At 40.0% G+C, this 26,586-nt stretch overlaps 1 protein-coding gene across 1 annotated transcript in view; it reads right to left on the bottom strand.

Moving 5' to 3' along the window:
- The window catches only part of pnoca (prepronociceptin a), a 33,032-nt gene extending 8,145 nt beyond the window's left edge, over window positions 1-24,887 (bottom strand). Inside the window, exon 1 of the mRNA XM_061711567.1 lies at window positions 24,783-24,887. The gene's annotated coding sequence lies outside the window, so the exon portion shown is untranslated. The remainder of the gene's footprint in view (window positions 1-24,782) is intronic.
- Window positions 24,888-26,586: the final 1,699 nt, after the last annotated feature.

Here is a 26,586-nt window from a genome sequence, read left to right as displayed (position 1 = left end):
GAGATCCTTCAGACCTCTACAAGAGATCCTTCAGACCTCTACAGGAGATCCTTCAGACCTCTATAGGAGATCCTTCATATTGCTACAGGAGATCCTTCAGACCTCTACAGGAGATCCTTCAGACCTCTACAAGATATCCTTCAGACCTCTACAAGAGATCCTTCAGACCTCTACAGGAGATCCTTCAGACCTCTACAGGAGATCCTTCAGACCTCTACAAGAGATCCTTCAGACCTCTACAAGAGATCCTTCAGACCTCTACAGGACATCCTTCAGACCTCTACAGCAAAACCTTCAGACCTCTACAGGACATCCTTCAGACCTCTACAGGAGATCCTTCAAACCTCTACAGGAGATCCTTCAGACCTCTACGGGAGATCCTTCAGACCTCTACAAGAGATCCTTCAGACCTCTACAGGAGATCCTTCAGACCTCTACAAGAGATCCTTCAGACCTCTACAAGAGATCCTTCAGACCTCTACAGGAGATCCTTCAGACCTCTACAAGAGACCCTTCAGACCTCTACAGATCCTTCAGACCTCTACTGGAGATCCTTCAGACCTCTATAAGAGATCCTTCAGACCTCTACAGGAGATCCTTCAGACCTCTACAAGAGACCCTTCAGACCTCTACAGATCCTTCAGACCTCTACTGGAGATCCTTCAGACCTCTACAGGAGATCCTTCAGACCTCTACAGATCCTTCAGACCTCTACAAAATATCCTTCAAACCTCCACAGTAGATCCTTCAGACCTCTACAGGAGATCTTTCAAACCTCTACAGCAAAACCTTAGGACCTCTACTGGAGATCCTTCAGACCTAAAGGAGACCCTTCAGACCTCTACAAGAGATCTTTCAGACCTCTACAAGAGATCTTTCAGACCTCTACAGCAGAACCTTCAAACCTCTACATGAGATCCTTCAGACCTCTACGGGAGATCCTTCAGACCTCTACAAGAGATCCTTCAGACCTCTACAAGAGATCCTTCAGACCTCTACAAGAGATCCTTCAGACCTCTACATGAGATCCTTCAGACCTCTACGGGAGATCCTTCAGACCTCTACAAGAGATCCTTCAGACCTCTACGGGAGATCCTTCAGACCTCTACGGGAGATCCTTCAGACCTCTACGGGAGATCCTTCAGATCTCTACAAGAGATCCTTCAGACCTCTACAAGAGATCCTTCAGACCTCTACAGGAGATCCTTCAGACTTCTACAAGAGACCCTTCATACCTCTACAGGAGATCCTTCAGACCTCTACAGATCCTTCAGACCTCTACAAGAGATCCTTCAAACCGCCACAGTAGATCCTTCAGACCTCTACAGGAGATCCTTCAGACCTCTACAGGAGATCCTTCAGGGGGGCTAATAAAGTATTTTTTGACTTGAATTGAATGTTATTATAAAATATATCAAAGACCAAACACCCTTGGAGCAACATTAAATTGATTTTTAGCAAATATAATGAAATATGGCACCGCAGTAAATCAGCAGATTCATCAAGCAGGTGTTGACGGCATTAATCAAGGAGGTGACCCCACCAGCACTGCAAAGCTCCACAATAGCTAGTGGGGTCTATGTTTCTGCTAGAGATTTCAGAAAGATTATCTCCGTGGGCAAATATCGAGATTTGAAAATCAAAACCCAGAAGTTAGAGGGCTGCACACCCATCATGTAGCTCGCTGATCTTGTGCAGTCACATAGGTAGAACATAGAGCAATGTCTCCCAACCTAGGGACCGGGCCCCCCCTGGGGGGGGCCTGAGATCTCTGGGGGGCACAAAACTTTGTCTGCTTTGAGGATATGTAGTTGTAAAAATTATATTTGCGCATGTTAAATATATAAAAAATCATAATAACACAACTAATGGAATACTGTAATACAAGTCTTTATAAACCCATTTAGAAATATATTTTGGTCATTTTAAAATACTAAGTTATTTATCAGGATAAAAACTTAAAAACGTATTATTATATCATTATTCAACATTTAATCATACTACTACTCCGACAGGTTGTTAAAGGAAAAATGTTAAAAAATGTTGCTCTCATATTAAAAGAGATTTTTCAGAAATATTTTTATGTCCTTGCAATTATTTTCTGTGCGTATTTTATACATTGGTGACACAAAAGGAAGCTGAGAAAAACAAAGTACAGGGTAAACCAAAGAGAAATGTATCAAAAAAACATAATTAATGTTAATTTTTTCAATTAAAGGTTTGTAACGAATAACTTTACTCTTTTGCTGCTAGTACGTACGGGTCGGGGGGCCGGCTGGTCTTAGACACAAGTAGGGGGGACAAGGAAAAAAGGTTGAGAACCACTGCCATAGAGGATAATCACCATCATCACCATGTAGTTTTATAAACTTTCACCAAAAATTATCCTGTATACTATGATCTATTATAGCTATATTAACTCTCTCTTCCGCTATCATCCTAATGTTGTGTTAAAGGTATTGTGACATAATTTTTAACATGCTTTTAACACTATTAAAAGTCTTGGCCAACATCCCTCAAATGTGTCTAAAAAGGTATAACAAGAAAAACTTCACTCCAGTACTCCATGCCTGGCTTTTTATGACGGTGTTTTTTTGCGCAGTGAAAAACGGGTCCTTTTCCCCCTTTCATGTCAATCATTGCCCCGCTCCTCCTCCCAACCTCCTCCAACCCAACTGCTACACACTTCTGCCGTCTCCACACACACGCGCGCGCACACCGAACCACAAACACCCACACACACAGCCCAGACAGGGCGACTACAGCCCGGGGATGTCCGTGACCAGAGGACTGGAAGGCAGCACCGTAGTTTTTGCATAATTGTGCGAAAAATCCCAGAAAGCACACAATACACTGAATGTTAAAAGTTCATTTTTTTTGGGTGTAATTGATGTCAAGACACCCAACAAAACACAAAAAATCAAGAAAAATGTGTTTTTCATGTCACAATAGCTTTAAGATGTAATAGTGCATTTGGAGACAGAACATGTCCTGCTATGATCTCTAAAAAATGTAACTGTGTTGGCAACTTAAGTGACAGTTATTGAAAATGTGTGTTTTTGTGATTTCACATTAGTGATTTTAGTACAGTGTAAATAAACTCAGCACTGCTTTCCCTTTATTACAAAATAAAGTGCTATTAAAATTGCGTTGGAGAAGCCACTGGCATGAATACACAGGTAGTTATTAAAGTTGAGGCTAATTATTCACAATTTACATCTTTTTTTTGTCTTTTGAACTAATAATGAAGAATGTCTTATCCAGATTCCCCTCTCAATGTTTGCTTGCCTGCTTGCACACGTATTACAGATATATGCACGAATGAAAGTACTACAGAATGCAATCTTTCTTTGTTTGTTGGTTGGTTGGTTTTCTTTTCTTATTATTTGTGGAGCAAGTTAAGAAACCTCTGGTCTCAGTGTGAAAGGCTTGAAACAAGGCAGCTGGACTTCTTTTTCTTTTCCTGGATACGTTTCACCTCCCATCCTGAGGATTTCGTCACTTTAAACTGACATTTGACATTTGACTGACATTTGAACTGACGAAATCCTCGGATAGAAGGTGAAACGTCTTCAGGAGAAGATAGAGGAGCCTTTTGCTTCAAGCCTTTGAGAGTCCATGCCAGCATGATGGTTAACAGAGGTGTCAAGTAACGAAGTACAAATACTTTGTTACCTTACTTAAGTAGAAATTTTGGTTATCTATACTTAACTGGAGTAATTATTTTTCAGACGACTTTTTACTTTTACTCCTTACATTTTCACGCAATTATCTGTACTTTTTACTCCTTACATTTTAAAAACAGCCTCGTTACTCTATTTCATTTGGGCCTTTAATAAAAACTATCCAGTTAAATTGCTCCGTCCGGATAGAGTGAATTTGGTTGTGGTTGTTTCAGATGTTCTTGTCCAGTTTTGTTCTTACATCCGTTGCCTCAGATTCCTGCAACTAAACTTGGATGTACATTCCAATAAAGGTTAGGATAAATGATAACATGCCTCTGAAGTTTGACTTTTTGCACCATTACAATACTTATAGGCAACTAGTCATCATATCTCCTGCTCTCTGAAACACATGTTAATGCTCAATAGTACACATATATGCTTCTTTAATATATTTACATTATACTAAGATGCATTCATTTTCAATGGCTTTTGTCCTTAATGGCTTTTTTCCCCTTAAATTACTTTTACTTTTATACTTTAAGTAGTTTTGAAACCAGTACTTTTATACTTTTACTTTAGTAAAAAACTTGAGTTGATACTTCAACTTGTACAGGAGTATTTTTAAACTCTAGTATCTATACTTCTACCTGAGTAATGAATGTGAATACTGAAGACACCTCTGATGGTTAAACATGTCTCGTTATGATTGAGGGGAACTTTTAGATGAAAGCTCAGCAGCATATTGGTCTGTTACTGTAAGTAAATACTAACACTAAAACCATGTGTGGTGTAACTTGTCCCATAAAATTGCTGCGGGAGCAGTGAAGGTAAAGTCATCATATGTTATCGTGCAAATTCAGTTTTTTGGAGCAGAAAGCAGAAACATCCCGACTAGGCTCAAGTTATTTAAGTTGCTCAAAAGTAAACCTTGTCAGCGATGATGAAGACTGAACTGCTTAACTGCTCCGATTTGATTCATGGCCTCGTTATCAACCAAGAACACACATCCAAATGTTCGTACCATCTCGAATCGCGTTGTCAGCTCTTTCCACATTTTTATTTGCTCCATTATAACAATTCTCTTATCAAAAAGAAGAGTTATAAAATGACTTTCTCCCAGCCGGAAGCACGACCTAAAGCCGGATTATCCACACATGGCTGAACAGAGGGAGCAGCCTGCATCTGTTCTGGAGAGTGTTTTTATTTGGGAGTTTTGCATAACTTAACCATGAAAACGTCAGTCTGACGTCACGACACGGTGACAATTCATCTATTTCATGCAATGTTACTGTTTTTTCAGTGATGCCTAGTTGTGCCGACACAAGAACAGAAACCGGAGAGATTTATTGAGTAATACAGGGATGTGTCCAGGGATGTACCCCATTGAAGCCACTACAATAATTACTGTATAACATAAATATTGTATTAAGTCTGCAGTGTGTTACAGGGGCTTCGCTGCACACAATGCAACTTCTTCAGGTTTTAGTTTGCAAGTGATTAGAGATAAATTTGTAAATAAATAAAAACCTGATATAAGACCATTCATGTGTTTTATATACTGAAAACAAACGTTTACTCTTTGTGAGAAACAGCACAGTGAATACAAAACCAACTGCCTCTAATATTGATTTCTTTAACATATCTGGCATTCACTAAGGATTTGTACCCATTAGGTATTACTTTACAGTGATCATGGGGTCCAATTTATCATGTCTATGTTGAATGTAAGTTAACATTCAGCAGATATGAGTGTTATTAATTTAGGCCAGTTCTGGATCTAATTAACGCTTACGCTCGTCAATTAAATGCACCGACTGCTGGGATGAAGTACGCTGCTAAATGATATCTGTGTTGGAGGGAGCCGCTGGAATGAAGGTGGAAAATAAGAACTTTTGAAGGTAGAAAACTAAAGTCATATAAAATAAATAAAAACATCTCAGTGACGACAAACTAAGTTTTTACTTACTTTTGTAAAACTCCAACGTGAAGGAAGGGCGGTTGCAATATGGAAGTAAATGTGTGTCACCAGGATTTGAATTAAAAACGCCTCTGAAAATTTAATTTTGTATGTTTGTACGCAGAAGATTTAATTTTGTATGTTTGTACGCACTTTTTCAGTGTTAAATTATATTCAGACTAAATTTTAACTTAAAAAATATTTCATTGTCCTTATCTCCATATGGTGGAAATTTCATTTTTTATTTCCACTTCAAGCTAAAAATTCACATTGTTATTTCAAAGTTATCATATTTTCAATAGCTGTTTCTCATATATATAAATAAAAATTCATCCTTTCATAATTCAAACGCAATTTTTTCACTCTTGAGATTCAACTGTCTAAATTTCTCTGTCTGTAATTCAGCGTCTAAATTCAGTGTAAAAAGGGGGTTGTAAAAGCCGCTGAGATGATCTGTGGTGAAGCACTTTAGGAAGAAAAAACAGGCTATATTTTGTAAATCAGAAGTTTAAATTTGAGTTGAATTAGCAAACTAAAGCCAGCTAGAATTAAATTTCCTGAGGGTAGGGCCTGTTCACCGTCTCCTTTTTTTTTTTTTTTTTTTTTATTTATAAGATTTTTTCCAGTATAAAACACATACAAAACAGCAGAGTCAGAATATAATGAAAAAAAAAAAAAACAAACAAAAAAAACAGAACAGGACAAAACAAAACGAAAAACTGCCAGAAGGGATATAGTCACGTAATAGTAACACTTATGCATGTCAGCTCACATACAGAGTCAGGGTATACAGGTAGAAAAAAAAAAAAGTCCAGGACAGAGTCCACGGTGTCCAAAGAGCGAGGTCCAAGTGTAGACAAGGGGGGGGAAACTTGACTGTGTAAAACTTAACGTGGACATAACAAGACAACATGGGATGGAATAGAAGAATCCAACATCACTGGTCCGGAGGACGATGTCTACCATTTTTAATATACTCAATAAAGGGTCCCCAGACATCTAGGAACTTGTAACGGGTGTCTGACAGAGTATATCGAATTTCTTCCAGGTAGATACAAGATACCATGTCGTTCAACCACTTCTTGAAACAGGGGGGAGAAACTGATTTCCAATCTCTAAGAATAACTCTTTTTGCTACCACCATGCCAGACATAAGGGCTTGCTGCAATGATGAGGGAAGAGTGAGAGAGAAGATGGAGCAGCCAAATTATATCAGATGACTGTCAGGGGTCAGCTGTTTACCATATATAATGCTATACAAATGAAAAACATCGACCCAGAAGTTCTGAAGCTTAGGGCAGGACCAGAAATGGTGACCCAGCGTACCATCATCTAGTTTACATTTATCGCAGGTAGCAGAAACCGAAGGAAAAATCTGGTTCAGTTTGGCCTTGGAATAATGCAGACGATGAATGACCTTAAATTGAATAAGTTGAAGTCTGGCATTGATGGAGCAAGACTTGATCCTCTTAAGGCCCTGAGCCCACAGCTCATCCGAAATCTCAATCCCGATGTCTGATACCCAGGCTTCTTTGATATGGAGAGAAGGGGCAGTCAAACCGAAAAGATCAACAAACTCAGAAATCAAGTGTTTAGAGGTGGGGGGTTTGGACATAAGTTCATAAAAACTGTGTTGCACCGGCAAAGTTTCAAAGTGAGGGATAGATTGTTTAGTAAAGTTTCTGACTTGCAAATATCGGAAAAAGTGGCTGTAGGGGAGGCCAAATTTCTGTTCACCGTCTCCTTGACAGAAGTAACTGCACAGGAACTCAGAGATGTGTCTGTTTACACACACTGAATACGTGAGAAGCAGCACTTTAATGTTGTTTCAAGATGTTCCCTATCAGAGTGTGTGACGGACAGACACGCCGAACCGAACCAGACGCCCTGAACATCGATTCAGCCTCACGGCGCTTTCCATCTCCAAAGGGTGGTTGTGTGAGAGGTAACAAACGCACACTTAATGGTGCTCTCACAAGCTCCTTTTTATGTTGATTTTTATGTTTATGCATAGAAATCTTGTTATACTTTTCCACTCTCAACCTTTTAGATCCGTCTGCACGGGTTTGACCTTTCCTCTGTTCTGCCTTTCTGACAGAGTAATAACAGCATCGGCGCTACTGGCACGGATGGCGGATGACGTTACAACTTCTGTTCTTTATTCTCTTTTAGCTAGTAAATGTTGTGTTGTATTTATTTATGTGAACTTTTTAAGAAAGTCTGTCTATCTGTCTATCTGTTGTGCCTGCGCCTGCGCACTTTATATGTTTCACCGTGGGAAGTGGGAAACGTCCTCTCGATTTTTTGTATGTCTTGACATGTGATGAATCGACAATAAAGCTACTTTGACTTTTTTTACTTTGCCTTTGACTACAGTAGTCTCCATTTACTTATGTTCTTTGTTTTACTTTAACCTTTGCATTATCTCTTTCTTTTAATGCATCATCTTTTGTGTGTTGCGGTCAGACTTCTCTTACTGTCCTTTCATCACCAGTGCTTTCTTAAGTCTCTTGTGTCGGCATACGACAGTCTCGTCTCTCATGGCTCCCCTGCTAGTCCGTTGTCATTTAGTTGCTGTCACTCTTTTGTCATGCTTTCTCTCGTGCTTCCTTCTGCTTCTGGTCTGTTCTGCCTCGCTTGTTTTGGATATCCTGCAGTACTTTGCTTCTTACTCCTGCCTCTCCTTTACAAATCAAGTGTCCTGTATTTTGGACCTAAACAATGTGTCGTCTTTTGAATCAATATGGGACGCAGTTTGGTTCTATCCTTTATAACCGAAATGTTTTCGATTAGGATTTACCAAGACTAATATATAGCCTCTGTCTGATTTCCGAGCTCCAGTGAAACAGCAGAGCCCCACCGATGAGGAAGATGATAACTGCATATACCGCCGTCCACTGAGGCTGGAACAAGGTTTTTATAACTGGTTGGTATCTCCTAAAGCAGGGGTGTGAAACTCATTTTGCTTGGCGGGCCGGATTTGACCAATTTTTTTCTCGCGGGCCGCACGCTCAAAATAACAAAAACGGTGCGAAAGGTTTTTTTTCTAATTCTTTTTTTTACTATTGTTATCTAATCCAATATATATTTCTTCTTCCTTATATTTCTTCAGGATCTTTTTTTGAAATTTCTAATTTTTTTTCAAATTATGTAAGATACTTTTAATATCATTTTACAAAGATAAACAGAAACAAGTATGTTTTTTTATATTTTGCTTTTTTATAGGAAATTTAATTAAAAGCTAAATCTTTCTTATTACATCCGAGAGTGTTTCTTTGTGATTTAGAGATTTTTCCAGTACAATTAAGTGTATTTATTTTTAAAAATTGCTGATATTTACGCCAGTGTGCCGAAAAAGTCAGCACTTCTCTTTTAACTGTTTTACTTTGTCACTATCCTCGTATTCAAAACTGAAATTCTCAGAATAGATATCTTCTATCATCTTTTTTAGCAGTGATATTTTTCCTGCGAAAATATATAATAGTAGTCAATTAATAAAAATAAACGACCGTCTACAAAGAAATAAAATCGGTAAATGCATTCTAGAAAACTAAAAAAATGTCAAACTGCTCTCTTTGTGGAATAACGATGGATTTGTAGAAGAAATATATTATCGGATATGCTGCGATTCATGGCAATTATTTATGCCTTCCTTTTAGTAATTTAACATTTCGTTTTTTTGCGTTGGAAACTTCTCGCGGGCCGCATGAAAACCTCTCTCAGGCCGCACATTTGACACCCCTGTCCTAAAGGGTGACCCATCCAGGTCTAGGCTACCCACTTCCTAGGGATTGGCTCAAGCAGATGCCTTTTGGCTTTTTGACAGAAATCTGTAGCATCTGAAACAGCGAGGCTTCGAGTAAGGTACTGATCCTTTTTTCATCTTTTTTTTATGTATAGTCCCAGTCACTTATGTTTTTCTAGTCTCTGTAACATTTTTACTCTATTCTGTAGCTGCTTTCACTTACAAAATATGTCTCTGTGCTGCGCGGAAAATAAGTGAACATATTGACTTGCCACAGTTATTTCCTCTCACTTCTGCTGCTTCAGCTCCGGGGAAATTGTTCAGTAAACCTATGGATTATTATCACATCCTTTCATGTCTTTTTCCTAACCCAACCAAGGAGTTTTATTTGCTGATTCTTTTTGTCGGAAAAGAATATTTAGATTTTTATTGAATACCTGACATGTTTCGTTGATTCCTTTCGCCTTCATCAGTCACAAGATGGTGTGTGAAGTTGATGAAGGTGAAAGGAATCGCAGAAACATGTCAGGTATTAAAAAAAACGAAATATTCTTGTCCAACAAAAAGAATCAGACAAAATGAACTTTATTAAATCATTACGCATAACCAAAGGGTTGTATTACTTAAACTGAACCAAGCAGCAGCTGGAAAATGATGAAGTATAAATTTAGATCCTTTACCTCATGCAAGTTGTCGTGTCATGGAAAGACGACTTATTCATATGTTTTCCTCTAATATTGGTTTGAACTATTTCATAGGCTATTATGCTTTGGAGAAAAAATTGTACATTGGATTATTTTTGCAATTCAGCTGAATTGAGAGTTATTTATAAGAGGCGGAGTCGCTGTAGAGCGTTTCCAGCTACAAAACTGACTCAGTACACCTTGTCTGATTCTCCCAAAACATCCTTGTGTTTTAAAAGTAGCTGACGCCAAGTGTTGCTGGTTATTTGGCTTCCAAAAATAAAGAAGCCCGATCAATCCAACATCCAACATGCTTCCTGGAAATATCCAAAAATAGTTTTTTTAACAGAGATGGGGATTCTAATTTGAGAGGGGAGAACAATTTAAAACATCTTTGTGTCCGCACAACACTCAAAACATTTACCATTTCCATATGTGGAGTGAAGTTGTGGAACAGTTTGGGTGAGGAGCTCAAGCAACGTCCAAGCATGAGCCGGTTCAAACAGCTGTACAAAAAGATGGTTTTACAGGAAACAGGGAGGATGAAGAGCTTTGACCATCACCAGCTGTTTCCACCACGCCCGCCGATAGGGGGGGACAAACGGGTCTGTTGTCCCGGGCCCAGGGTAGGGGGGGGGCCCAGAACTGGGGGGAATTTTTTTTAATTTTTTTTTTTTATTCTCATTAAATTATGGAATCATTTTTTCAAAATGTTTCAAAATATGCCTATTTGTGGAAAGAATATGTAGTATTTGAGTTACATAAAAGCTTGTTATTTGTTTTCTTCCTAATTGTCCTTGTGGTCAAGAACCCCCAACACAAAAATGGTTTGGCTGCTGATCAAAATTTGATGTTATCATTTAATTCAACCATTAGAATGGTCAAAATGTCCGGTCAGCACAAGTCCGGTGCTCAGAAAAGAAGAGAAACGGGAAGAAGAAAATAGAGGCCTCAGAGATTCTCTACACAAATATTTTAAAAAGAATCAGAATACTTTATTGTCAGGCTACCTGTGTATAGTGAGATTTGAGATTTGAAAAGGTGGTGACGGTGAAGCTGGAATTAATAAAGTCAGCGTAGAGCAAAGTAAGAAACAGCAGCCAACGTTTACCAACCTTGTAACTTAACCTAACTGGCTAGCTCTAATGTTAACGTCCATTAGCTTGTATAAAAACCTGAAGAGCAGAGGGAGAGGAGAGGGAGAGGAGAAGGAGAGATCCGGGCGCAGGGGGGCCCATCTTAGATTATTTTGTCCGGGGCCCCGGCAGGACTGTCAGCTGGCCTGGTTTCCACACATCATTTAGTCACTTGTTTACTCACATTATTTGTTTTCTTTGTTGTAAATGTGTACATATGTAATGTAAATATGTAATATGATACTAAAATCAACTGAGGATTGTAATTACTGAGAAGGGAGAAGGGGTAGGATTAAATAAGCACATGCTTCTTTCTACTCCTTTTCGGACATGGTAACATTGTTTTGTTTTATTTATCTATTTTATTTTGTTGTTGTTTTGACTATTTTGACTTATGTGTTGTTTTATGTTTTCCCATGTTCCGAATAAAGCTTTCATTCATTCATTCATTCATTCATTCATTCATTCATTCATTCATTCATTCATTCATTCATTCATTCATTCATTCATTCATTCATTCATTCATTCAATCTGTGTTTAAGCGTCAGCATCTGTCTCTCGGTGCTGAAACACCAGGGAGACTAGACTAGACTAGAGCATCACTGGGGGCGGCAGAGACACGTCAGACAGGAACTGTGAAACCTGCAGCCCAGACAGACGGACGGATGGGCGGACGGACGGGGACCCCGCTGTGCTCGGAACATTGAATACTTGGATTAGCTCCACACGTTCACAGTCGATCCAGTCAGACTATCAGGCCCGGCAGCACCGGCGCTATGGGGTGTAACCAGTGATCCAGCACACGTTGCCCTCTTTCCATTTTCTCCATATCGCCTTTGAGTGGAAATGATTTCGTGGGGGTCAAGGAAGTGCATCCATAAAGCTAATGTGGTTTGCTGTGTTGTGGAGGAAATAAAAAAATTCTGCAATATTGAACAGGGGAGATTAGAAAGGCTTTTCAGAGGCATTAGGCTCAAACAGGAGTGGAGCAGATACTCTGGTGAGCAGGAGTGGACGGTGGAAAACATGCATTAATAAGCCTGGGTTAAGTGAGTTAATGGTTAGACTATATGTACATTTATATAATATCATATTGTGGAATTATATATTTTTTACACATTTAATATTATGTCTGACTGCTTGAGTCTCTGTTAGTAATTTGTATGACCTGTATATCTCTTGTTGTGAGACTTTTGGACATTAGAAGCATAAATTAATGTGTGTTTCTGGTTCTGCTTTTTTATATATATTTTAAATCCTTTCAGGATTTCAAAACTTTAAAAGACTAGTTTTGTCTTTGAGGGATTTTCATCCCAGGCTTCACAAGACTTTGTAACATACAACATTTCATAATGTTTAAACTGTCTCTTTCAGTGTTTTTCAACCAGCTCAAAACAAGTGTTCACTATGTCCGAATGCCTCCAATACATGAGACACCCCGGCATGTTGCAGATTTCAAACCAATATTTAAAATACTATATTTACAATACTACATATGTTAAAGGAGTCACAGGGGAAAGAAGGATTGAAAAGAGCTCGAAAGAGTGGCGTGAGGGGAAACCATGCAGAAAACCAACGGAGAGAAATGCAACAAACAAGCATAAATCAAACACCGTCCAGAGCTCGGCAAAGAGAATACGCCCCACACTTTGCTTGGATTTTGCCAAGAGCTTTTTATTTTCAATCTGTAATATCAAAAGAGACTTAACAGAGAAGGTTTAGAAGAGAAACTGCCACTTGTCTTTAACAACCAGGTGAGCGAAACAATTTATTCCACAAGAAACTGCTTGTATGATGGTGTAATGTTAATGACCGGGGGGCGGGTGTGGAGGGGCATTTGTCTCCATGATCAAACATGCAAACTACAAGTGCTAAATAAAGAAATTACAGCTGCCAGACCTCATCACAGGACTTCAAACCCTCAAAGCTCTGAGAGTCTGTCAGTTAGACAGAATCATAGTAAAGAGTTTAGCGCGGTGTTGATGTGCTTTGTTAAAAGACAGTAGGCTATAGTCCAGCTGTTTAGCTATGAAATATATAGGAATCGTTCAGTTTGTGATACAAGCATGAAATTTGGTACACAAATAGCCAAAGGTTTCCCCAAAAGATATGGACGTGGAGCCATCGTGAATTTTCAACATGGCGCCCATGGCAGCCATTTTTAAAAATGGCCGCCAGAAACAAGTGTTTTCTAACGAGTGATTAGTTGAAATGAGTTGCCAGTTTGCCCTGGCTGAGCTTCAACATCCACTCTATTACTTATCCATTCATTGGATAGTTCAGTTCTTGCAGATATGAGGATCTTTTTTGGTTTATTAGTTCTAAGTTTGTTTTTATGTATAATAGATCTATTTTCCTAAAATGACGGTATATATTTTATTTTGGCTAATACGGCTGTTATCATGAAAGAAACAGTTGTCATGTTCAGTTTTGAGGTAGAAGGAAGCTTCTGGCCAATTCCAATGTTTCAAATTTGATTTCTGCATCATAAATAATGACTGATTAGACACCAAGATCATCCATATCAGACACAAACACAAATGATGGCTGCCATCTTTAAAAAATGGCGGCCATCTTTAATATTAAATGACAACTTTTCAATTATCAAAGAGACATCTACCAAGTACTATATGTGGTAAACATGTCTAAAATATCATAGTATGTCCCCAAGTCATATAAAAAGAGTTGTTTCTGGCGTCCATTTTGAAAAATGGCTGCCATGGGGCCATGTTGAAAATTCACGATGGCTCCACGTCCAATTATTTTTGGAATGCCTTTGGCTAATGTGTGTACCTAATTTCATGGTTGTATCACAAACTGAACGATCGTTTTGGTTATCTCCTGCACTAGTAGCAGATGCTGTTTTGTTGCAAGTTTACCATTTTTACTGACCTTAACATATTCATTTGTTGTTTTAACTGTAACTTAATGACAGCACTGTGCTAGGGAGTCAGTAGACTTATACTGTATGTAAATAGGATAATAATGGAGCTCTGTAGTTTTGGCAACATGTTTTTCAGCAGAAAAGTCCTATCCAGTTTTGCAAAACACTTTTTAATAGCATTTTTTGTCACGTAATTTAATTTTACAATGAATGTCCTGAGTAAAACAGGCTGCGGCTACACGCCTGGAGACGCTCTCATGGGACGAACAGAGGTCGGGGGACAAGGATATGAGGTGTGTGGCTATATGTGAATAAGGTAATGTAAAGCTAAGTGTAGAAACCATCTGCTTACTGTTCTCTGAAGCAGAAAACTGCTTACTCGAGCTGTAACAGTATTTGTAAGAAAACACTAATTGGCACTAGAACATCAAAAATCAGCGATTAGGTTTTTTCTTTAAAACACAAAGCATCTTTGGTTTCTCTCAATGTGAGTTAAAAGCAAGCTGCAGAGCAAACACAGACATTAGGTTAATCATTCCCAGCTCGTTACTGACTTCCTGATTTGCTGACAGTATAAAAATAAAAGACAGACTTCTTAGTAATGGCTTTTACAGCACAGACATGGCTGAAGGCAAAAAGATCATACTATTAATTGAGCTACTTTAGAGATTGTCTGGTACTGTCACCAGTAATACAGCAACGTCAACAGGTTTTAGTACAACAGCTAATCATCAGTGTTTTAGGGTAAGATATTACGTACAAACCTGCAAGAGTTGTTTATCAAATTTTATGGAGAAGCATCAATAAGTAAACGTAACAGCGGAGGAGAAGGTGGAGAAAGTTATCGCTTCAATTTTACTTGACAGAATAAAGTTTTGTGATGTTTTCATTGGAGAACTAGTATTTAGTTTTTTGGTGATGAACAAAGAGCATGTTTCAAAATGTCCTTCGTTTAGGATTCTTTTAAAAAACGTTTTACCTCCAACAAACTTTCTGTATGTTTTTGAATAAGTGTTAGCCTGCTAGCTGAGCTGTGATGCCGTCACGCACACGAGTTACTGCTGTTCCAGCCAGAGAACGACCAATCTACATCCTCCAAACTACATCCTCCAAACTACATCCTCCCATCCTCCAAACTACATCCTCCCGTCTTCCAAACTACATCCTCTAAACTACATCCTCCCATCCTCCAATCTACATCCTCCCGTCTTCCAAACTACATCCTCCAATCTACATCCTTCAAACTACATCCTCACATATTCCTTTCCTCCAAGGTAGATCCTTCTGTCCTCCAAACTACGTCCTTCCGTCCTTCAAACTACATCCTCCGAACTACATCCTTCAAACTACATCCTTCCATCCTCCAAACTACATCCTCTAAACTACATCCTTCCATCCTCCAAACTACATCATCCCGTCTTCCAAACTACATCCTTCAAACTACATCCTCACATATTCCTTTCCTCCAAGGTAGATCCTTCTGTCCTCCAAACTACATCCTCACATCCTCATAACTACATCCTCACATCCTCCAAACTACATCCTCCCATCCTCCTAACTACATCCTCCAAACTACATCCTCTAAACTACATCCTTCTGTCCTCCAAACTACATCCTCCCATCCTCCAATCTACATCCTCCAAACTACATCCTCCAAACTACATCCTCCAAACTACATCCTTCCGTCCTCCAAACTACATCCTCACATATTCCTTTCCTCCAAAGTAGATCCTTCTGTCCTCCAAACTACATGCTCCAATCTACATCCTCCAATCTACATCCTCTAAACTACATCCTCCCATCCTCCAATCTACATCCTCCAAACTACATCCTCCAATCTACATCCTCCAAACTACATCCTCCAATCTACATCCTCCAAACTACATCCTCCAATCTACATCCTCCAAACTACATCCTCCCATCCTCCAAACTCCATCCTCCAAACTACATCCTCCCATCCTCCAAACTCCATCCTCCAAACTACATCCTCCCGTCCTCCAAACTACATGTACTTATTTTTTTGCAACATAGTTGGTGTAAAGGTGAAGAAAACAGAGTGAAAAATAAGATGCAGAATCCATTTCACAATTAAAAGGTAGGAAGTGAACCAGACAAGACCTTTCAAAATAAAAGACAAACCCAACCTGCACTAAAACCTGACCAAACCTGACATTAGAGACTGAGCCGGAGGGAGTAAATTTGGTAGGAAATTTGATTTGATGCTGTTAAATGTCACTACATTTTGCTGACGCGACCTTTATTAATTTGGCTGCAGCTACACGTGGTTGAGCCCTGTGGCGTTCACTCGTCAGTGTCATCACCGTCCCTCAACGAGACTACGTCCATCTTCAGCGCTATAGTAACATGGACACTCACTTTAGATAGAGATCAGTAAAAAAGCTGAATAGAGAATTGATCATTTTCTTTTTTGGCAAATTACTTAAAAAAGACACCTGTGCAGGTTATCAGAGGAGATAAGGCTGTGTTATACTTTAATATAAATGCTTTAAGTTGCATTTTACTCTTTAAATCCAACACAACCCTGAAACTTTGACCCCTCCACCTCTCAAATGTCGATATGGAAATTTAAAATTAAGAGTTTTAGTTTCTCAACAAATGTGATGTGAAGCTGAAAAGACTTAGGTTATTTCTCTGTTTTGAACTAATTAAGTAAATATTCGCTGTACTAGAGGGAAAGCATATAAATCTTCGGTTGTCAGTTAAGCCTCATTTTCAGCAGCTCTGGATCAAACCTGCACGATGTTCAGGAGGAATTTTAAATGATTTCTGCTTCCGGTCCGACACATTGGTAGCTCATCTTGGGTGAACGGCTCTATTGAGGTCATTCATTTCATTTTTTTTCATTTTATTCTTTATTTCATTCAAAAAAATAAAAAATAAAACAGTTCAATACAAATACAAATTTTCATAAATTGTGAATGAAAAGGGAGCAGAAAGAAGAAGAATCTTATCTAATCTGCCCCTTTTTCCAATAAATAAATTCATAAATTACATAAATTACAAAAAAAAAAAAAACTAAGTAAATAAAAAAAATAAAATAAAATAAAATTACCGCCGTCTATGGGTATGTCAAACGTAACTAACATATTTCATTATATTAACTTAACATAGAGGCTTTAATTGTTCTTTTGAATGTAATGTTTGATTTGGATTCTTTGTTTTCTTTATTCAGATTGTTCCATAAACTTTTTAAAATCTCTGTTCCTTTTAAGTTATACTTGCTTTCCCTTTTTTCAAATCTTTTCTGAATGTTGATTGGTAAAGTTTTTTTATTAGCTTTAAACATAATTTGCAGAATACTATAGTCTACTAGTTCATGAAATTTCAACAATTTTAACTGAAGGAATAATGGATTTGTTGGATCTCTATATCGTTTTCTACTGATTATTCTTATGGCTCTTTTTTGCAGAATGAAAATTGATTAAATATATGTTTTACAGGCATTTCCCCAGACTTCAACACAGTAGGTCAGATATAGGTCAGTTCAGTTCATCTCATTGGCGTTAAAGTCTGGACTGTCTCTGACTCTGACTCTGACTGGACTACTGGAGCATTTTTATAATATTTACTTTTTGAAGCCATTCTGTGGTGAAGTTAATTACGTGGTTAGAGTCGTGGTCCCGCTGCTTCATCCAGCCTCTTCTACGGTTCAGCTGCCACGCTGACATCATGTCTTTAGGGCTCCGGCAGTTACTAGAGCCAAACTGTTGGCATTTACTGGACCCCACGTCTAGGAAAAGTCACTTTTTTTTTAGTTTAGTTTAGTTTATTTTCGGTCATGACACAAAAACAAAAGAATAAAAATGACAACAAGAAAACTAATACACTGTTCAAAGAAAACATTACAAAAAGGTTTCCAATATACAAATAAAAAAATAACATCTAGACTGAAAAAGGTGTAGGCTGAAGCAAAGCTTATTATTTGCCTACCCTCAAAAAGATTAATTAAATTAATGAAATAAAAGCAAGAAGTAAGAGAAAGACTGCCAGTAAAACAAATTGCCTCCATGGGGATAACAAAAATTCCTCAAGAAATAAAAAAGATTTTTAAAATAAAGGTGCAGTCTACATGTTTCCTTCATCCTTAGAAAATCAAAGCAAATAACCAATTTAATAAATACCCAAATCAACATATCAAGCATCACTCATTAATTTGATATAAAGAAATCATCTTTCTTTTCAATGTTTTTTTGACATTGAAAAGAAGGATGATTTCCTTATATCAAATTAATGAGTGGTGATGCTTGCTATGCTTGCTAATAATTTAACTTCAGTACTTGACAGTCTTCATTTAAACCGTTTGTCTGACTGCCTGCACATTTTGATATAACTTGGTATTAGTTTTTCCACCTTATGCAGAATAAAAACTCTTTATCATGTGTTTTCAGGCATTATTTACATTGGAGCTTTGAGGTGGCTTGGGGTAAAAAGTAAAAAGGTTCTTGGTTCAGTTACCACTAATGGGCCTTTCCGTGTGATGTGTGCTTGTACGGGTTTTCTCCGTGTTTTCCAGTTTCCAGTCTCAAAGCATGTCTATCATGTAAGATGTTGGTTCCACGTTGACTCTGTGTGTCGTTACATAGAGCTGGGATCAAACCTGCACCGAGCCCTGGCTCTAAATAACAACTAGTGGATACAGATAATGATTGCATGGATGTTTCAGATCAGCAAATTCCCTTTTTAAAGAGCAAATTATACATTTTTGAGTGTCTTTTCTCAATCAAGTAGCTCTACACCTCCAATCTAAATTCTCGTCTATTGTTCATGTATTTTATCAATGGATTTGTTTAAAAAAAAAGATCTATTTTCTCTTTGCAAATGTCTGTTATTGTGAGTTAGATTAATATCTGATCAGATTTTATGGTGAATAATTTAATACAGGACTGATAAACAATTTCTCGTCACCGTCCATAACTGCTTGGTTCATGCTTTTATCTCCAGTAGATTAGATTATTGCAATGCACTTTTTGCAGGACTGACAAAGCAAGTACATAAACTCCAGCTTATTCAAAATGCTGCAGCCAGAATTCTAACCAAAACCAAGAGGTATGAACACATGACTCCTGTTTTATCCTTAAACAAAGAGTAGATTTTAAAGTACTTCTTATTGTTTTTAAATCTATGAATGGCTTCGCTCCCTCCTACATAGTTGACATGCTGACTGAATACATACCGGACCTACCGCTAACTACAGAGCAAGCATGCAGGAGAACAAGTGTGTGTGTCTATGTGTGCGTGCGTGTATGTACATGATCATGCATGTGTGTATGTGTGTGTATGCGTGGGTGTGTGTGTGTACATGTCTTTGTGGCTATGTACTGTATGTGTGTGTATTTGTGTGTATACGTATGTGACTGAGTGGCTATATGTCTGTGTGTGTGTTTGTGTGTGTGTGTGTGTGTGTGTGTGTGTGTGTGTGTGTGTGTGTGTGTGTGTGTGTGTGTGTGTGTGTGTGTGTGTGTGTGTGTGTGTGTGTGAGCGTGTATATGTATGTGTGGCTAAATGTGTTTGTGTGTGCACATGTGTGGCTATGTGTGTATGTGTGCATGCATGAATGTATGAATATGTATATATATGTGTATGTGTGCGTGAGTGTGTATATGTCTATGTGGCCATGTGTATGTGTGTGTGTGGGTATGTGTGTGTGTGTGTGTGTGCGTGTGTGTGTGTGTGTGTGTGTAATAATCCTAACAAAGCTCCACCTAAAGTGTATCTATAGTGGGGGAGGGGGGGGAGGCAACCCTGCCACCTGCGAGACCAGAGGTCGACAAGGAAGAACCCGGACCCCCCGCCCCTTCGCCTATGTGCGTATGAGTCATGTAAGGGGGGGAAGGAGGGGGAGCGGTGGCCAAAGCCAGGAGGCAGGACCAGCGGAGCCGGCCCTGGAAGGATGCCCACGCTTCCCCACCGGCCATCCAGTTGACGGCGGCCGGCCCTCCGAGCCGGGCCAGGGCCCCACCGTACCTCCACGGGCGCCCCCGGCGCCGCCGGAGCCCCCAGGCGGAGGGGGAAATGGTCCAGCAGTCCTCCATTCATACTGACAACATAAGACATAGACACCTGAGAATCGTTCCACCCTGCCGCCGCGCTGGCCCGTGCACCTCCAGGGGGGCCCGATCCCCGGACCCAAGGCAGCAATGCCCCCCCAGCGCAGACAGCCACCCCCCACCCAAGCAGGGCCGGGCCCTTTGAGTGGGACCCCCACGCCCAAAGCCCAGCGCCACCCAGGAACACCGGAGATGCCCTAGCCACAGCCCCCCGCCCGCCCCCCCCAGGTAACCCCCCCCCATAGGCCCCCAAGGCCCCCACCGGCCAGGGACATGGCCCCACGGCCCCACCCACCGCCCCCCCAGGGGCCACCAGAGGCCCGCGCCCCAGCCCCCCCAAGCTGACCCCCAACCCCAAGGGCTACGAGATCACCACCCCCCGCCCCCACTAGGTAATGAAGCATATAATCGGGGACCAGAGAGAACGCAATTCAGCCGAATGTTGTTCAGTGGAGGCAGACATTATCTCACTACTAATATGATCTGATAAAAGATTCCTAAAATGGTTAATACATAAACTGGACTTTTGTTTCCAATTCACTAGAATGGTTTTCTTTGCGATACATAAGGCAGTGAGAACCCGGTGTGTCCAGTTAGGTTCCATTTGAATATCTCCCAGGTGACCTAATATACATATCGTGGGGCACACTGGAATTCTGTAGTTGATCCATGTGGATAAATCCTCACAAATCTCCTTCCAGAACCTCCGTACCGGTGTACAAAACCTTAAAGCATGCATATAATTATCAGGGGTGTTCTCTGTGCACTGTGAACAGATATTAGAGGTGACAAAGCCCATCTGGAACATGTTTGACTAAACTCTAAATGATCGGCTGAGTGATAGCACTTTTGTTTAAATGGAATTATTGTTGCTATTGTTGTTTTTATTTTCTCTTGACATCCTTTTGTCTGTTTCTGTTATTTTAACCCTGAAATTTGGTTTGTTTGTTTGTTTATGCATTTGAGCACATTGAGTCCATGCTCGTCGTGTGAAATATGCTATATAAATAAATTTGCCTTGCCTTGCTTGCAAAGGCAGCCAATACCTTTACGTGGCATTAGAAAATAAACCACAACTGCAGCAGAACAGGAACTAACGTCCTGTAGTTTTACTAACACGCCCAGATGATGTGGTTAAAAGTGAGCTGCTCTCTGGATGTGAACATGAGGCTGCATATGCACCACACTCCCCACCCTGGACTGCAGTCCAGGAGTACAAGAAGAAACAGATACAGAAGAGAAAAGAAAACACATGCACATGTGAAATGTGTGCAGCTCAAAGCTTGTCCAGTTCTTCTTTTTCTTCCCAAATCCGTTGAAACCAGCCAAATCAAAAATGTTTGCCACTGTGGCAACGGTAAATGAATCCCCCTCATAGCTGAACCAGCTTCATGCTTGCTAAGACGGACTCTGATGATTATGATCTTATTTTCAAGATAGTCCAAAATATAACAGAAACCAGCTTTATCCAAAATATGAAAACATTCTTATCTAAATGAGGTCAAAGTCGGCACACAAGCAAATACACACATGCACGTTTGAGGAAGCTTGGACCAACAGCTGGCAAGCAGCACAAACATACAGAGACTCCTTCATTTATTAACGGGATTAACTGGGATTTGTGTAATTTGATAAGTAAAAGATACAAAGATGTTACATCTGTTTAATCTGCTTGATTAACTCAACTCACAAATGCTTCAGAGAAATTACAAGGAAATTACATCTCAAAAATCTGCAGCAAAGAGCCATAAATACTTTGTATGCCATCAATAAAATGCATGTAGGCCTACAGCCTGTTTGGTTTTTCTAAGTCTGCATTTATTCACAATCAAACTTTGTCATCAATACATTTACAAAGGTTGTTTTTTTCCATGCTAATTACCAATTCATCTGTTAATTTTAATTAGGTGACTGTGGTTCTTTTTTTAAAGGAGCATGAGGCTCCTTTTAAGAAATGAGACTCTCTAGCGCCACCCTTCACCACGACGGCCACCGGGGGTACTGCAGTCAACAGTGAAGCCGGCACGGGAGAACGGGGAGAACGTGCATGCAGCGTCATGTGACGTCACATCCACAGGACAGCGCGGGAAATTCGGGACCGATTTGCAGCACATTTTGCAGCACACAGCCTGTTCAAGGTAACGGAGAGATACACTAGAGGAAACATTATTTTGGGTTTGGAACGCTTCATCTGACATTATTACTAGAAAACTTAAAACGTATACACATTTTTTTCATAAATCCTGCCTCAATCCTGCCTCATGCTCCTTTAAGACTAAAAACACTCCTCTTGTGAAACGTGCTCTGTGAAGTCGTGCCCTGATAAAGCAACACCAGCGTCCTCGTTTGACTTCACTAATGTGCTAATTGAGCTACAGTATAAATGAAAACAGGATCTTTGTTGCTGAAACTCACCTTCCACTCACGGAGCCCACGAGAGTAAATCAGACCTTAACCACTATGACTAATCAGCACAAGCAATTATTGACCTTTCCTTTCCTCTTCGCCAAATACCAGAACACTTCAGCCTCTTCAGACACGGCCGAGTCCGTCAGCGCTGCCTCTTCCCCTCCCAGAGCATCACGGACTGCAGTTACTTCACTTAAAAGTGCTAATTCTGCCAAACTCAAACCATGCAAAACAGTGTTTTAATTCACTCTGTCACTAAACCACCCGTCTGTAATCCCCAGCCTCTAAAGTCGTGAATATCTATTGTTCTGGGGTTTTTTTTTTTTCGTTTTTCTTTTTTAATTTCTCACCCAAAATATCTACAAATTCAGTGTCACAACCATGAGGTTGGGGCTAAATACGTTTTTTCTTATCCTCATACTGATGTCAGGATATGATTTCTCTCTGATAATGATTTATTGTGAATTAGAGAGTAATAAGAGCAGGTCACGAGTCAGTAATCCGGCTGCGATTAAACCTGCTCTGCAGGTCCGTAACTTTTGTTGCAACATTTCATTCTTTACTCTTTCTTTTTTTATTTTAAACAGACCCAGACAAGGTCCTGGCTGTTAATATCCTTGTTCAGGGTCAATACCCTTCAGAAAGAAACTTATTTTGTGTCGTGAGCCTCTTACATGTCGACAAGGTTCACATAAAGGAGGGTATTTGAAACGGCCTGATGGGAGTTTGAGTTTGTCCGGAGGTCGCAGACCTGACGCTCCAGCGCAGTCCAGGGGCCAGAGCCCAACATTTCACTGGTCAGTACCACTCAAGGTGACCAAACTTGCTTATAATTTTTGAAAATATCCATGTCTGTAGATGATATTTTGGTATGAAAACCTTCCTGAGTGGCAGCTGGATCAGAGTTACCACCCCCTTCAGAAAATTACATTTTAGATGTTCCTGCATATCCTGGTTTAGACTCAGGATATCTGTCAATATTTTACTATATTGTCTTTGGTATAATTTTAAAGGGGACCTTTAAAGGAGCATGAGGCTCCTTTTAAGAAATGAGACTCTCTAGCGCCACCCTTCACCACGACGGCCGATGGGGGTACTGCAGCCAACAGTGAAGCCGGCACGGGAGAACGGGGAGAACGCGCATGCAGCGCCATGTGACGTCACATCCACAGGACAGCGCGGGAAATTCGGCCCCCGAATTGCAGCACATTTTGCAGCACACAGCCTGTTCAAGGCAAAGGAGAGATACGCTAGAGGAATCATTCTTTTTGGTTTGGAACGCTTCATCTGACATTATTACTAGAAAACTTAAAACGTATACAAATTTTTTTCATAAATCCTGCCTCAATCCTGCCTCATGCTCCTTTTAAAGCATTCATTCAAGCTAAGATGTGATACATTTCCTGAATCCGTAGGCTCCTATGAGTATTCCAATTTTTGTATTTTGTGTCTCTGTTGTTCCTAGATGACACAGGGATAAAAGATAATATATCATTTAGGTGAAAATTGTGTAAAGTGTGTTGTTTATAGTTTAAAGAGCTGCAGTGACCTCTATGTTGGTCAGAAAGATTCACATCTTAGCTTGAATGAATGCTTAAAATGATACCAAAGACAATATTGTGAAACATTGACAGATTTCCTGTACATGAGTCTAAACCAGGATATGCAGCAGCATCTAAAATGTAATTTTCTGAAGGGGGCTTTAACTTCATGAGCTGATAACTCTGATCCAGTTGCCACTCAGGAAGGTTATCGTACCAAAATATCATCTACAGACATGGATATTTTCAAAAATTATAAGCAAGTTTTGGTCACCTTGAGTGGTGCTGATATCTGGTCTGGAACACGGAATAAGCAGGTGTGGATGACGGAGAAGGAGACGGATACCGGCTGTGGGACGGTCACGACCGACTCTGCAGGCTGAGGACGAACATGCAAGAGCACTTTCCCCCCGTCTTCTGACCCCCTTGTTGGGTCTGTAATTTGGTTTTAACTTCCCAAAACTGGCAGACCCACGTTCCTAATGTTACAGGCAGCTGTAGATGCAGAGTGATCCAATATCACCCACTCCACTCAAAAAGCTTCTTTTTCTGAAATAGTCCAATTTAACACCAATTTTAAGACTGTAAAAATACAAAAAGTAAAAGATTGAAGATCAAAGGTCAAAGGTCAGAGATTTTTGAATGCTTTTCCTCCTTTAGCATCTCCTTCCTCTCCTCCCTGAGCCCCTCTTACCTGTTTTTGGGGGGGAGTGAGACTGTGGGCGCCGTTACGAGGTCCGTGCAGGTTCGTCAGCGTACGTTTCCTTCTCTGGGTCTCAGCGCAGCGTCTCAGCGTGGCGTCTCTGGCTACGTGGAGGCTGGACGCAGCTGCTCTTATAGGGACCCACCCCTTCACTCCAGCCTCCTCTTCCCATCCTCTCTCTGTCTCTCTCTTTCTCAAGTAAGAGGGTAAAAGATGAGGGGGAGAGCAAGGAGGGATGGAGGGAGAGAGGGAGCGCAGCGAGGGGTTGAGGAGGGCTGGACGGAGAGAAGACAGACTGAAGAAAAGCAGTGGGGAGAAGTGAAAAGATTAACAGCAAAACATGAGCGAGCAACAAAAGGAAAGGGAGGAGAAAGGGAGGAGGAGGAGGACGTGGATCCATCACAGATGTTGTAATGTGCTGAAATCTTATATCAGATTAACTTGAATATTAAATTCACACTAAAAAAACACAAATACAAGCTTGTCATTATACATGAGCTGCCCTCAAAAAATACTATTATACTGTTTTCTTCAAACAATTTCTCTGTACTGGAAAAGAGAAATAAATTAATAATGCATGTTAAACCTCAACTTTAAAGTCTTTATAGTAGGCAATACTTCAATAATCGTGATCTCTCTGTAATCATGCTGAATAGGCTCCAGCTGATCCAAAATGCAGCAGCACGAGTACTGACAGGAATCAGCAGGAGAGACCACGTCTCTCCAGTGTTAGCGCCGCTCCATTGGCTACCTGTAAAATTCAGAATCCAATTTAAAATTTTATTACTTGCATATAAAGCCCAAAACGGCTTAGCTCCGCGGTATTTACAAGACCTGATAGTGCCTTATGTTCCTGGCAGAGCTCTCCGTTCCCAGAGTGCAGGTTTACTCGTAGTTCCTAGAGTATCTAAATGTAGATTTGGAGGGCGGGCGTTCTGCTATCAGGCACCATTACTATGGAACCAACTTCCAATCTGGGTTAAGGAGGCTGACACCACCTCCACCTTTAAAACTAAACTTAAAACCTTTCTGTTTAGTAAAGCCTATAGTTAGTGTTTAGTAAACCTCTAGCTGGTGTTGGTAAATCTCTAGGTAGTGTAAACTCTAGTGTGTTAGAGTCAGTAGTCATAGTTGCAGCTATAGAGCAAGACTATAATAGTTAGTCTCAAATATAGCTTGGTGGTAGATATGCTGCTATAGGCTTATGCTGCAGGGGGGCACCGACATGATCCGCTGGGCGGTGCCTCTCACCCTTCTTCTCCTCTCCTCTTCCCTTTCTCTCTTCTCCATTTCCATTTTTATTTATTATAAATATCTCATAGCTATCGTTTCTGTCCATCGTTCATGTAGTTTTTTGTGCCGGCCCCCTTTTTTCTCTTTTGTTCACGTTTGCAGGCCGGAGTCTCAGGAGCTGCGTTCTGGCCTGCGGTCCCGGTCGGAACACACAGCCGTTTTTCATTGCTCAGCATCAGTTCCTATTGGCTATTCATTTTAACAAATTCCGAGCAGTAAACTGAATGCAGATTAAACTAAAAGGAAATAACAATGCAATTATAATGCAATCATAGATATTCTATAATAAACAAATACTAAATATATCCAAAAATAATAACTAAATATGAGCATAAATTATTGAACAGAAAATGGCACCAACAGTCTGTTTCTCCAAATACTTGATGATATTTCTCTCAAGTCTTAAAGTATCTTTGGTTACAACCTGAAGCTTTTGCTTTATTTAGTGTGAGCAGATCTATAAATATGCAAAGTCACCTCCGCGCTTGATCTCCACCACTTT

The sequence above is a fragment of the Cololabis saira genome, chromosome 2 (genome assembly GCF_033807715.1).
Source record: "Cololabis saira isolate AMF1-May2022 chromosome 2, fColSai1.1, whole genome shotgun sequence".
NCBI lineage: Eukaryota > Metazoa > Chordata > Actinopteri > Beloniformes > Belonidae > Cololabis > Cololabis saira.
The sequence above is the reverse complement of the archived record's forward strand: the minus strand, read 5'-3'. Positions and strand labels throughout refer to the sequence as shown.